Here is an 11,267-nt window from a genome sequence, read left to right as displayed (position 1 = left end):
CCCGTCCCTGTCGCGCCGTCCCCGTCCCCGTCGCGCCGTCCCCGCCGTCGCCTCGCCGTCGCCTCGCCGTCGCCTCGCCGTCCCCCTCGCCTCGCCGTCGCCTCGCCGTCGCCGTCGCCCGCTGTGAGCCCTCCCCGAGCCCGTACACACACACACAAGCATGTTTAATTAGTTTAGGTAATTAGTCTTTAATTAGTTTAGATTATTTAGATTATTATTTTGTATGTTTAATTAGTTTAGATAATTAGTGTTTAATTAGCACACACACATGTATTTTGTATGTTTAATTAGTTTAGATTATTTAGATTATTATTTTTTCACTATTATATATGTATGAATGCATGTTAGATGGATATAATTAGTGTTTAATCAGTTAGAAATTAGTGTTATATAGAAATGTTAGAAATTAGTGTTATATAGAAATGTTAGAAATGTTAGAAATTTTAGTGTTATTTAGATTATTTAGATTAGCATAATTAGTGTTATATAGAAATGTTAGAAATTTTAGTTATCAAAATCCAATCATTAAAAAAATGTTACTTTTTGCGGGCATATAGCTAGTATTTGTTCTCGACGATGCCCGGCCCGCATCCTCGCCGTCGACCCGTCCGCGACGACGTCCAGCCGACCCATGTCTGGGACTGGGCTCCGCCGGGCTGGCACTGGGAGGTGCTGCCTGGAGGTGCGCGCCGCTTGATGAGGAACCCGGCCCCGGGTCCCGTCGTCGACCTTGATCTCGTTTGGTGGCGTTCGCGTGGGCCAGTTTCGGTGCGGAGGGACCCGGCCCCGCCGGAGGTGGTACGTCGCCGTGTCAGGGAGGAGGACGAGCACGTCCATCGCTACATGGTTGCGTTAGAGGGCGGCAGGTTCTCCAATACCTGGCAGTATCTTCGGGGATCTCACTTCAGCTATGATCCTGTGAGGGTTCCTTCTCTTCGGGTGTCCACCGCCCGCGCCGCAGGAACCGTGAGTGTCCTAGATTCTTCTGTAGTATTCGATCTTTAATTAGCTAGCCAGTGATGTACTATTCAATATTATATATTATTCGAGACGATGTATTCGAGATTATATCTATTATTCTAGACGAAGTATTCGAGATTATATCTATTATTCGAGACGATGTAATTTGAATACTAAATTGTTTTATTTCTTTTGAATTAGTTAAATAAAAGCTATGGCAGACAATACCGACAGAGAGGGAGAACAGACCATGTTCGATATGATACGCGGGCCAAATGATGATCAGAATGAAGAAGATTATGACGGCTCCAAATTTCTAAACAACACCGGAGAGGGTGATATGATATTCGATCGCGACGACCGAATTGATGAAGTCATGAACTACGATTATGACGATGACGAAGAATATGTTGATCCTGAAACAACAAAGACCGGCGAGGTATATATGTTTATATAAGCAGGTATCTGGTGATCATCACATGTTTTAAATGACTTGAAGATATATTAACGAATCGATCTTTGTTCTTTCAGCCATCCGGATTGAGCAAATCTTCAGGCAAAAGGACGAAACGAGGCCCGAACAAAAAGTTGAAGGAGGGCATAAAGTACAATATCGAGGCAGTCAGACCTAATGGCGAACCATTAGCGCCTAAGAAGATTGCGGACAAGTTCATTCGTCAGTGCGGAGTTCTTGTGAAGGACCAACTCCCGATCTCCCTTCAAGAATGGAGAGAGCCAGCAAAAGACAAAAGACAAAAAGGCAAAGAGGACGCTGCTCCACGTTCAGATGTTACTTTTGTCGACAAGAATCAAAAAGATCTGCTTTGGGATACTCTCATGGAACATTTCACCCTACCAGATCATTTCACAGAAGCAGATGTGCAGAAAGTCAAGGACGCTGCTCTTAGGAAGATGGCGGTTGCATTCAAGAACCACAAGAATCGTGAATGGGACAAGTACGTCAAGGGAGGAAGGAATACTCCAGTATTCGAGGGAACACTAGAGAACCAACGTGCTCATTGGGACGATTTCGTGAAATTCAAGGATTCGGAATTAGCTAAGGAACGGTCGAGAATAAACAAGAAGAATGCCGAAAAAAGGATAAGTTCCATAAGCTGGGGCCAGGTGGCTATGCGGTGGCAATGCCTAAGTGGGATAAGTATGAGAAAGAGATGGAGGATGCAGGTGCCACTCCGGTTACTAAGAGCTGGCCCCCCAACGTCAGGACTTGGTTCTATGCGCATGGGGGGGAGTTGGACCCGAAGAGAGGCAATGTTTCGACGAGGGCAAGTCTGAAGGGAGCCGACGATGCGATACTTGTTGCAATAGAAGAGGCATGATCGGGGGTGTTCTAGCCCAACAGAGAGAACGACGAGCTTACGCGTGCCCTGGGAAATCCTGAACACCCGGGAAGAACACGAGGCAAGGGCGCTATTCCGTGGTATGAGGGGTTCTCAGACTGGAACACCGACTACAGAACCCGTGCGAGAAAGAAGATTGCGGAGGAGAAGAAGAGGAAGATGGAGGAGGAGCAGAGGAAGCGGGACTATGAACGCCTTCAAGGCATAGAAGCAAGTCAAGCGGAATTGGTAGTCTAATTCCAGCGGCAGCAGGAGCAGATCGACTCACTTACCCAGCAAAGGGGGTCTCAGCAGCTGCAGCAGCTAGTGAATGATCCAGCATTGGATAACACCGCCCCATCCATGCCGAGAAGCAGCGTGGGTTCCGCCCCGGACGACGCAATGCTGGGTAGATACCCCGTGGATGACATCACGGAGAACACTAGCTGCGAGCTACACGTCAAAATGAAGAACATATCCATGAAGGTGGCGGACGCCGTTGCTTTTACAAATCCCCCCGAGGCAACCTTCCATTGCAACCCGATTCCAACGGGCTATGCTCGTGTCTTGGTTGATGAGGTGGTGGACCCATATTCGGAGCTAGAGCTTGACTATCCTGGAGGTGATGACGAGCGCTTTCTCGGAGACGCCAAACATCGTATCATCCTATGGAAAAAGGATTGCATCATCATTCGAAGGCCACCGACACCGCGTCAGCCGACTCCTCGTCGAAGTCCGCCACCGAGTCAGCAGTCTCCTGCTCCTGCAAGTCCACCAAGTCCGGCAAAGTGTCAGGCCACTCCTCCTCCAAGTCCGGCAAAGTGTCAGGCCACTCCTCCTCCTCCAAGTCCGCCACAGCGTCAGACATCCACTCCTCCTCCAAGTCCGGCACAAGCTCAGGCTACTCCTCCTGCAAGTCCGACACAGCTTCAGGCGGCCACTCCTCCTCGTCCAACTCAGCCCCGTCAGCCGTCTCCGCCACCTCAGCAACACAGAAGAGACACCCCGCAGCTATGGTGCGTAGCGGTACGAGTCGAGGTAGTACAGGAAGTACAGGCGGAGGCAAGCGATATAAATATGGTCCAAGCCTCACGCCTCTTCCGCAGAGGGCTTATGACAGGTCCGAGGAGGAAATCGCAGCCATATCCAAGTCTGAGGTGGAAGCCCATTTTGCACCGAAACCGCCAACACCGCCAAGGGAGAAAGTGCCTGAGGAAACAATTGACCACTTCATTCGTATGGCTCAACCACCAGCTCCCGAGCCTATTGACACAGACTATGAGCGCCACATCAGGAAGTTAAATCGAGCACATGTACGTAAGGAGGCGAGCTCGGGATCGAGCAAACAAGAAGCAGCTGTCAAAAAATGCGGGAAAACCATTCCCCAGCTGGGAGAACAGGCGGCGCAATCGATCCCCTCGCTTGTTGTGCCAACAACACGTGACAGTACGCGCGCCCAATATTATTGTGGGCAAACAGTTTACGTTCCTGAGGTGGGCAATGTGGTAATAACGGAGGAGCATATAATGCAGGCTGAAGTTCTCAAAATCACTGTTGGACAACTCCTCGAGATCGAGCCCATGCCTGTGCTTAGAGAGGATGAAATAAAACGAAAATATGTCTAGGGCCAACCTTTGGTCGAGCCAGACAAGGTCAAGAACCTCCCAACGAGAATGTATGAATTGCATCAATGGTACATGAACATTACGAAGATTTCCGATCGATTGTCCCTCATGGTGAATGTCAAGGAGGATCATTACTACCATGAGAAAGCTGTGTCCGTTGAGTATTCTAAACTGTTTCAGTTATACAATCAAGACGCACTCGACAAATCTATCGTCAGTTGCTATTGTCTGTAAGTGATTTCTTTCTGTAATTTAAGTCTCAAGCTAGCTGTAGTGATCCTTATCATTACCTGTAATTATCCTCACTATATTCTTTTCTGTGGTATTATATGCAGGATGAAGATGTATGAAATGAGAAAAGGTGGACGCTATGGCATTGGGTTCATTGACCCAAACACCGTTAATGAATACACATGGAAAATAGATGAACGTCATCAAAAGGCCGTAGAGGACAGCATGCCAGAGTTCTTGAAGCGCCTCAAATACAATGAAGATATACTACTTCCTTACAACTTTCAGTGAGTCACACTGTCTTGTACTACAAATTCTCTGTTTTTGCCTACTAGCTAGCTACATGTTTTTGCTTACATATGCCTGCTTAATTAAGACATGCAAATGTGTGTGCATGCAGATATCACTGGGTCTTGTGTATCATTAAAGTTGACGTCGGAACAGTTGAAATACTAGACTCACTATTCAAAGAAAAAACTGACTATAACATCTTGTTTGGGATAGTCAACAGGTAATTTCAATCATTATTAACTATATATCTCGGCCTATTTAATTAGTTCATCATTTCATGATATGAACTATTTAATAACCCCTTTATTCATTTTCTTTTTCGGCGGGCAGGGCTTGGGCAAGGTTGATCAGGGTCACGGACGGCGAATGGAAAGAAAAGCTTAAATGTGGAAGACCCAAGGTAAGTAATTAAGTAGTACTAGCTAGCTAGCTAGCTGCCATCTCTTTAATTATCATAATTGATTAATTATTATCTGATCAAATTCCATTCTCGTAAAGGCCCTGAAGCAGGCGCAGGGGACTAATCTGTGTGCATTCTGCGTTTGCGAGAACATTCGCATGATGGCGTCCGAAGGGAGCAGATCTCAAAGACAGGAATGGGTACGCTTGTCAAAACACTATTCACAATTTTTACACCATTATCAATATCTAGTCACACAACTAATACACATGCATATTGATCTCCTTCTTAACAGTTCAGAGAGGTGCGGGCGAAGCTCCTAGAAATGGAGCGCGTAGAAGCACTTCAAGAGGAAATAGCGGGATTTTTGCTCGACCAGGTCATAAATCCGAAGGGAGAATACTATTACCCGCTACCGCCCCAATGAAAACCACTTCCAATTGTCATCGTGCTCCGAAGGCACCAATTAGGCTATAATGCCACTGGCTCCGAAGGTAACATGCATATGTAGGAGAAATTGTATATAGCTATACATGTGTGTATGTGTGAATTAATTAATATGATGGTTTGTGAGACATTGATGATATATATATGCATGATTGGTTCTACTAGAAATTCTATTTATATATATATATATATGCATAACGTGTACAATGTGTAGTATATATCGTAAAATACCAGCAAACAAAAAAGAATTAAAATGGAAACACAAAATTAAATGAAAAAGAAATCATAAAACTAAAACCCCCCAAACCTTATAGTACCGGTTGGTCTTACCAACCGGTACTAAAGGACTCCAGGCCCCTGGAGCTGGCTCGTGCCACGTGGTTTCCCTTTAGCACCGGTTCGTGCTGAACCGGTACTAAAGGGGGGGGCTTTAGTGCCCACACTTTAGTGCCGGTTTTGGAACCGGCACTAAAGGGCCTTACGAACCGGTGCTATTGCCCGGTTCTGCACTAGTGCATCCGAACGTGCACTTGAGTGACCTCCTGGTCGGCTGCCCCTGCGTCCACCTCATTGGGCCCGGCCTTCTCCAGGGCCTCGCCCTGATCGCATAAACTAGCTAGCACGCAGATCTTTAAAAACCAGGGCAGAAGGAGGGTGAATACCATTGCCATGCTTCTTAAATTGGTGCCCGAGCATGCCACAAACCGCACACCAGTACAGAAGCTTCTCATACTTGACTCTATATATCTGTCTCTTCCCATCTCTGATCATAGACACCGCATTCTTGAGAGGTTTTGAGACATTGATTCTGACCCAAACTCGATGAAAGTTGCCAACAAAATCATGTGAATTAGGTTCATAGGAAAGCACTTCTCCCACCTTAGCAGCAAGCGGAGTTACTAGATGGGCATACAATTCTGGTACATCATGGATTTGGATCCATGTGTTAATTGTCTCAAGCTTAACAATGGAAGGATTCGAGATCCCATCATACGGCACAAGTATCACCACATCTCCTCTGAAATTCCATGGGCCATCGTTCATGACTCTCTCCCAATCTCCAAGGCAAGAGAATTGGACAGTGTATAGGTGATCTTCCAAAGGTTTAAATCTTGCCTCCTGGGCTCTGTCCCAAGCCGCTCGCATGTTCCTGTAGAACCAAGTCTGACTGTAGTTCTTCGAGGTGTTAACCCTAGCCAGGGCTATCCATCTAGGCCCCTCTGGTGGTACAACTTGCTCATCTAAAACAACATCATCCAAGTCCTCCTCTCTCAGGCCCAACTCCTTCATCATCTGCTCGACATCGTTGACTCCTGAGGAATTCGAAGCTCTGGAAGACGCCATTAGAAACACTAACCCGAAGATCAGATCGGGTTGTTTTGGGGTAAACCCTAGTTGCCACCGGCCCCGCCCCTAGTCACGAGCGGGAGAAAACGACCAGGATGGCCGCCCCCCACGCCACACGGACGAGAGCGGGGAGTTGATCGGCGGTAGGGGAGCAAGACTCGACGGCGGCTAGATCGCCCCCGGGAGAACCAGAGAAACCCTAACTAGAGGGAAAAAACACCGTGACTTGACCTGATGATTGGCCGGGATAACCAGCTACTGTCACGGACAAGAACTTGGCCCAGCCCACTATAACACAACAAGAAATCCGTGAAGTTAAAAAAATGTTCGCATATTTCTAAAATTGTTCAGAAGTTAAAAAATGTTCCTGTTTTATATTTTTGGCGCGACTTCAATTCATTTTGTGTTTTAAAAAATATTTGGAATTCTGAAATTTGAAAAAACTGACCGTGATTTAAAAAATCACATTTGTCAAAAAATGTTCAGAATTACAACAATTTTTCACATGCTATGAAAAATGTTTCGGATTTTCAGAATTGTGTCACATCTTTTGAATACTTTTTTTGGAATTTCATAAATTATTTCATAAATAATGTTTTTAAAAAATGTTTCGGATTGTTGGCTGCGGACTCGACTGGGCCGGCCCACCAGACATAAAGCGAGTTTTTTTTCTTATCACACGCCGTAAAAATTCTTTCTTTCTTTCTCTTAACGCGTGAAGTAATAATTCCAAAAGATAAGAACATACCATGGAGTGGAACTTGGGACCTGGAAGGGTTGACCTGATTTCGCTAGCCACTACACCAGACGACTATGATTTACATAATAAGTGGCCGAAAATATTTAATCAGAAACTAAAGCGTCGAACTTTGAATTCTTTTTTAGGGGCAAACAAACATTAAAAACGTATTTACTTTTGAAATTTTTGAACATTTTATAAAGTGCGTTTTGAAAATTTCGAATACTTTTAAAAAACCAACAACTTTCAAAAAGAGAACACCTTTTCAAACATAAACAACTTTAAAAAAGAAAACACCTTTTGAACATTTTGAACCATGTAAAAGAGTGTTTGTGTAGATTTATAAAATGTTTATTGTCACTAAGAAAATGTAAAACATGTATTTGGAAAAATATTACCATGTATTCAAAAAAGTTTTGGAAACATTTAATTTAAAAATGTCCATAATGTATTTGAAAATATCAAAAGTTTATCAAATATTTGATGTGTGTGTTAAAAATGTACATAGGCTACTAACAAAAATTAGACATGTGTAAAAAAGAAAAAAGAAAAGACAACATAAAAGAAAAAGCTAAGAAAAACCAAATTAGTGCGCGCGCGTGAGCGACTGCGCTACTGGGCCGACCCAATTCAGCTAATACCGGCGAAGTCCTCTGAAGGTTTAAAATAGACCGGAATTAGAGAGTTTGGTGTGCTGATTTCAAGGATTAAGAGTTCAGGGTTTGGTTTAGCTTCCGTTTACAAATTCAATGTTTATTTTGGACTTTTTCCTTTGCTATTTGTATGTATGATGACTAACTGAAACAAGAAATCACGGTGCATTAGCATTTGGAACGTGGATCCACCTTAGTTTGCTTCTATGTAATCTGCTTCCCCAAAAATAACTGCTTCCGAGAATCTACCGGCCGGGGACAAAACTGCAAGTTAGTTTTTCTCATGCTCTCTATTTTTATATTCCCCTATTTCCTATTCAATGATATTTTGGTTTCTATTTACCATAAAATGCTTGCTACTTCAGTTGCCTCAAAACACAATTAGAGCAAGTACAATAGAGTGACGTAAGCAGACTATAGGAGATGCCACATTAGATTTGTGTCTAGTTGGTGAAGATAAGAGGAGGAGATAGAAGAGAAGCGGACTACAAGTTTATAGCCGGCTGTAGCATCAGCCCAACAATCTTTGTGAGAAAAAGAAGTGGGCCATATATTAAGTACTAATGAATTTAATGATATAATCAAGTCATTAGTGCTGCTGCCCGCCCGTCGGTCATTTTACGGAAGCCCCCCTCCTATAATTTTCTGTAATTAACCCGCGTTATAGTTTAATTTTTTTAGGGGTACACTGATTCTTTATTCAAACAAGTCCAACAGAATCATTACAATATCTTGTGGTTGAAGGAACCGCACATAATTTCTAAACCTTCTCTCATATATGAAATCACACTCCAAAAAAATCTAACTTGCTAGCACGGATCTCCTGAATAATGGTTACATGTCTTCCTCCTTGATTCGTCTCAATATCATTAATGAACGTAGCATAGTCCAAAGATACAAGGGCCCGACAAATATCCAAATCTTTGGCCAGCGACAAAGCCTCACGGCATGCCAAGGCCTCCAAGGTTGGCACGTCATTAATAGCCATATAAGTGATAGACCTGTTAGATGATGGACTTGCATTGTAACGTGACATTGTCACGATTGTAGATGTGCGTGCGTGTGTGTTAACTTGTGTATCAAGGCAGGTGGTTAGAGGGAACCGGTGCTAGTAGATATCCATGTATAGCTTGCACTAGGGGTCAAGACTCAACCACCTGCCGCCGCATCTTGTACTCTTTGTTGGCTATATAACACGCAAACGTCCCTGCCAGGAGACATACGCTTCACATCATCTCCTTTCAATCTTTTATGGTAATCAAAGCCTACCTCGGATTCATCCATGGCGAGCTCATCCACAAATACGTTCCCCTCATCTCCCTTTGCACACATCGCCACAGAGAAGCTATCGAAGGGGAACGAAGCCCTCTGGCGCGCCACCGTCCTCTCTGCCATCAGGGGGGCGCAGATGGCGGGCTTCCTCAATCTGGAGCAAGAAGTGCCTCCCACGACGATCGAGGTGACCAGCAGCGACGACAAGACCAAGACGAAGGCCGCCAACCCTGAGTTTGGCACCTGGTACGCTCGTGATCAGCAGGTGTTTTCCTATCTGCTGACTACGTTACCTCGTGAGATGGCCATCCAGGTGGCAACCTGCCACACCGCCGCGGAGCTGTGGAACACCGTGCAAGGGATGCTCACCTCGCATACCCGAGCACGGTCCGTCAACGTCAGGATCGCACTGGCGAATCTTCAGAAGGGCAACTCCACCATCACGGAGTACGTTGGTAAGATCAGAACTCTTTGTGATGAGTTGATGGCTTCAGGAAAAAAGGTGGACGAAGAAGATGTGGTTTCACACATCCTTGCCGGGCTGGAGGAAGAATTCGATCCCGTGGTTTCGGCCATGTGCTCACGGGTCGAACCTGTAACCGTCCCGGAGCTGTACTCGCAGCTTCTGAGCTTCGAGACGCGCATGAACCTCCGCGGGGGAGCCTCTCAGTCCTCCGCCAACGCTGCATCACGAGGGCGCTTCACCAACTCCAACAAGCAGAACGGCAACGGCGGCGGCGGTGGTGACCGCGGTCGCCCCTTCAACAACAAGCAAGCCGGCGGCGGTGGTGACCGCGGCCGGAACTTCAACAAGCCCAGCGGCGGGGGTGGCCGTGGCAATTCAGGAGGAAACGGTGGCGGCTTCAACAACAACCCCGCTGCCAAACCAACGTGCCAGATCTGTGGCAAATTTGGGCATGTTGCTTGGAAGTGCTGGAAGCGGTACGACTCCGCTTACCAGGGAGGTGAAGAGCGCTCGGCGAACATTGCTGCTCCGCAATACGGCGTCGATACAAACTGGTATATGGACAGTGGTGCAACTGATCATATCACCGGTGATCTAGAGAAGCTCACGGTCCGGGAGAGGTACACCGGCAATGAGCAGATTCACACTGCAAATGGTTCAGGTATGGCGATTAATCATGTTGGTCATACAACTATTTATACCCCAGATCGTGAACTTCATCTAAATAATGTTCTTCATGTTCCGGAGGCCACCAAAAGTTTTATCTCTGCAAGTAAACTTGCTCTTGATAATGACACTTTCGTTGAAATTCACCCTCATTTTTTTCTTGTCAAGGGTCTGGAAACGAAGAGGGTTCTTCTTCACGGCAAGGGTAGGAGAGGTCTCTATCCTCTCAAACACGTCGGGGGACACGTCACAAAGCATGTGCTAAGTGCCACCAAGCCATCTTCAGACTTGTGGCACCGACGTTTAGGTCACCCATCGTCCATTGTTGTTAGGAAGATCGTTAGTGAGAATAAACTCCCATGTGTTAGCAATAATGAGAATCAGTTTGTATGTGACGCATGCCAAAAAGGAAAAAGTCACCAACTACCATATCCTCAGTCTATGAGTGAATCAAAATTTCCTTTGGCACTTATCTTTTCTGATGTTTGGGGCCCTGCCGTTGAAACTGTAGGTAGAAAGAAATACTATGTGAGTTTTATAGATGATTTCAGCAAATTCACATGGATCTACCTCATTAAGTATAAGTCTGAAGTTTTCCAAAAATTTCATGACTTCCAAAATCTTGTTGAAAGACAATTTGATCGAAAAATACTAGCTCTCCAAACAGATTGGGGAGGGGAGTATGAAAAGCTGAATTCCTTCTTTACCAAAATAGGAATTTCTCATCATGTGTCCTGTCCTCATGCTCACCAGCAAAATGGGTCAGCTGAGCGAAAACATCGTCATATAGTTGAAGTTGGGCTGTCTCTACTTGCTCAAGCCTGCATGCC

General features: G+C 45.4%; 1 pseudogene; it reads left to right on the top strand.

Moving 5' to 3' along the window:
* The first annotated feature begins 9,804 nt into the window (after positions 1–9,804).
* LOC119290310 lies at positions 9,805–9,943 on the top strand (annotated as a pseudogene).
* The last annotated feature ends 1,324 nt before the right edge of the window (positions 9,944–11,267 follow it).

This window comes from Triticum dicoccoides, chromosome 4A, assembly GCF_002162155.2.
Source record: "Triticum dicoccoides isolate Atlit2015 ecotype Zavitan chromosome 4A, WEW_v2.0, whole genome shotgun sequence".
In the NCBI taxonomy this organism is placed as follows: domain Eukaryota; kingdom Viridiplantae; phylum Streptophyta; class Magnoliopsida; order Poales; family Poaceae; genus Triticum; species Triticum dicoccoides.
Note: the sequence above shows the minus strand (reverse complement) of the source record. Positions and strands in the feature narration are given on the sequence as shown.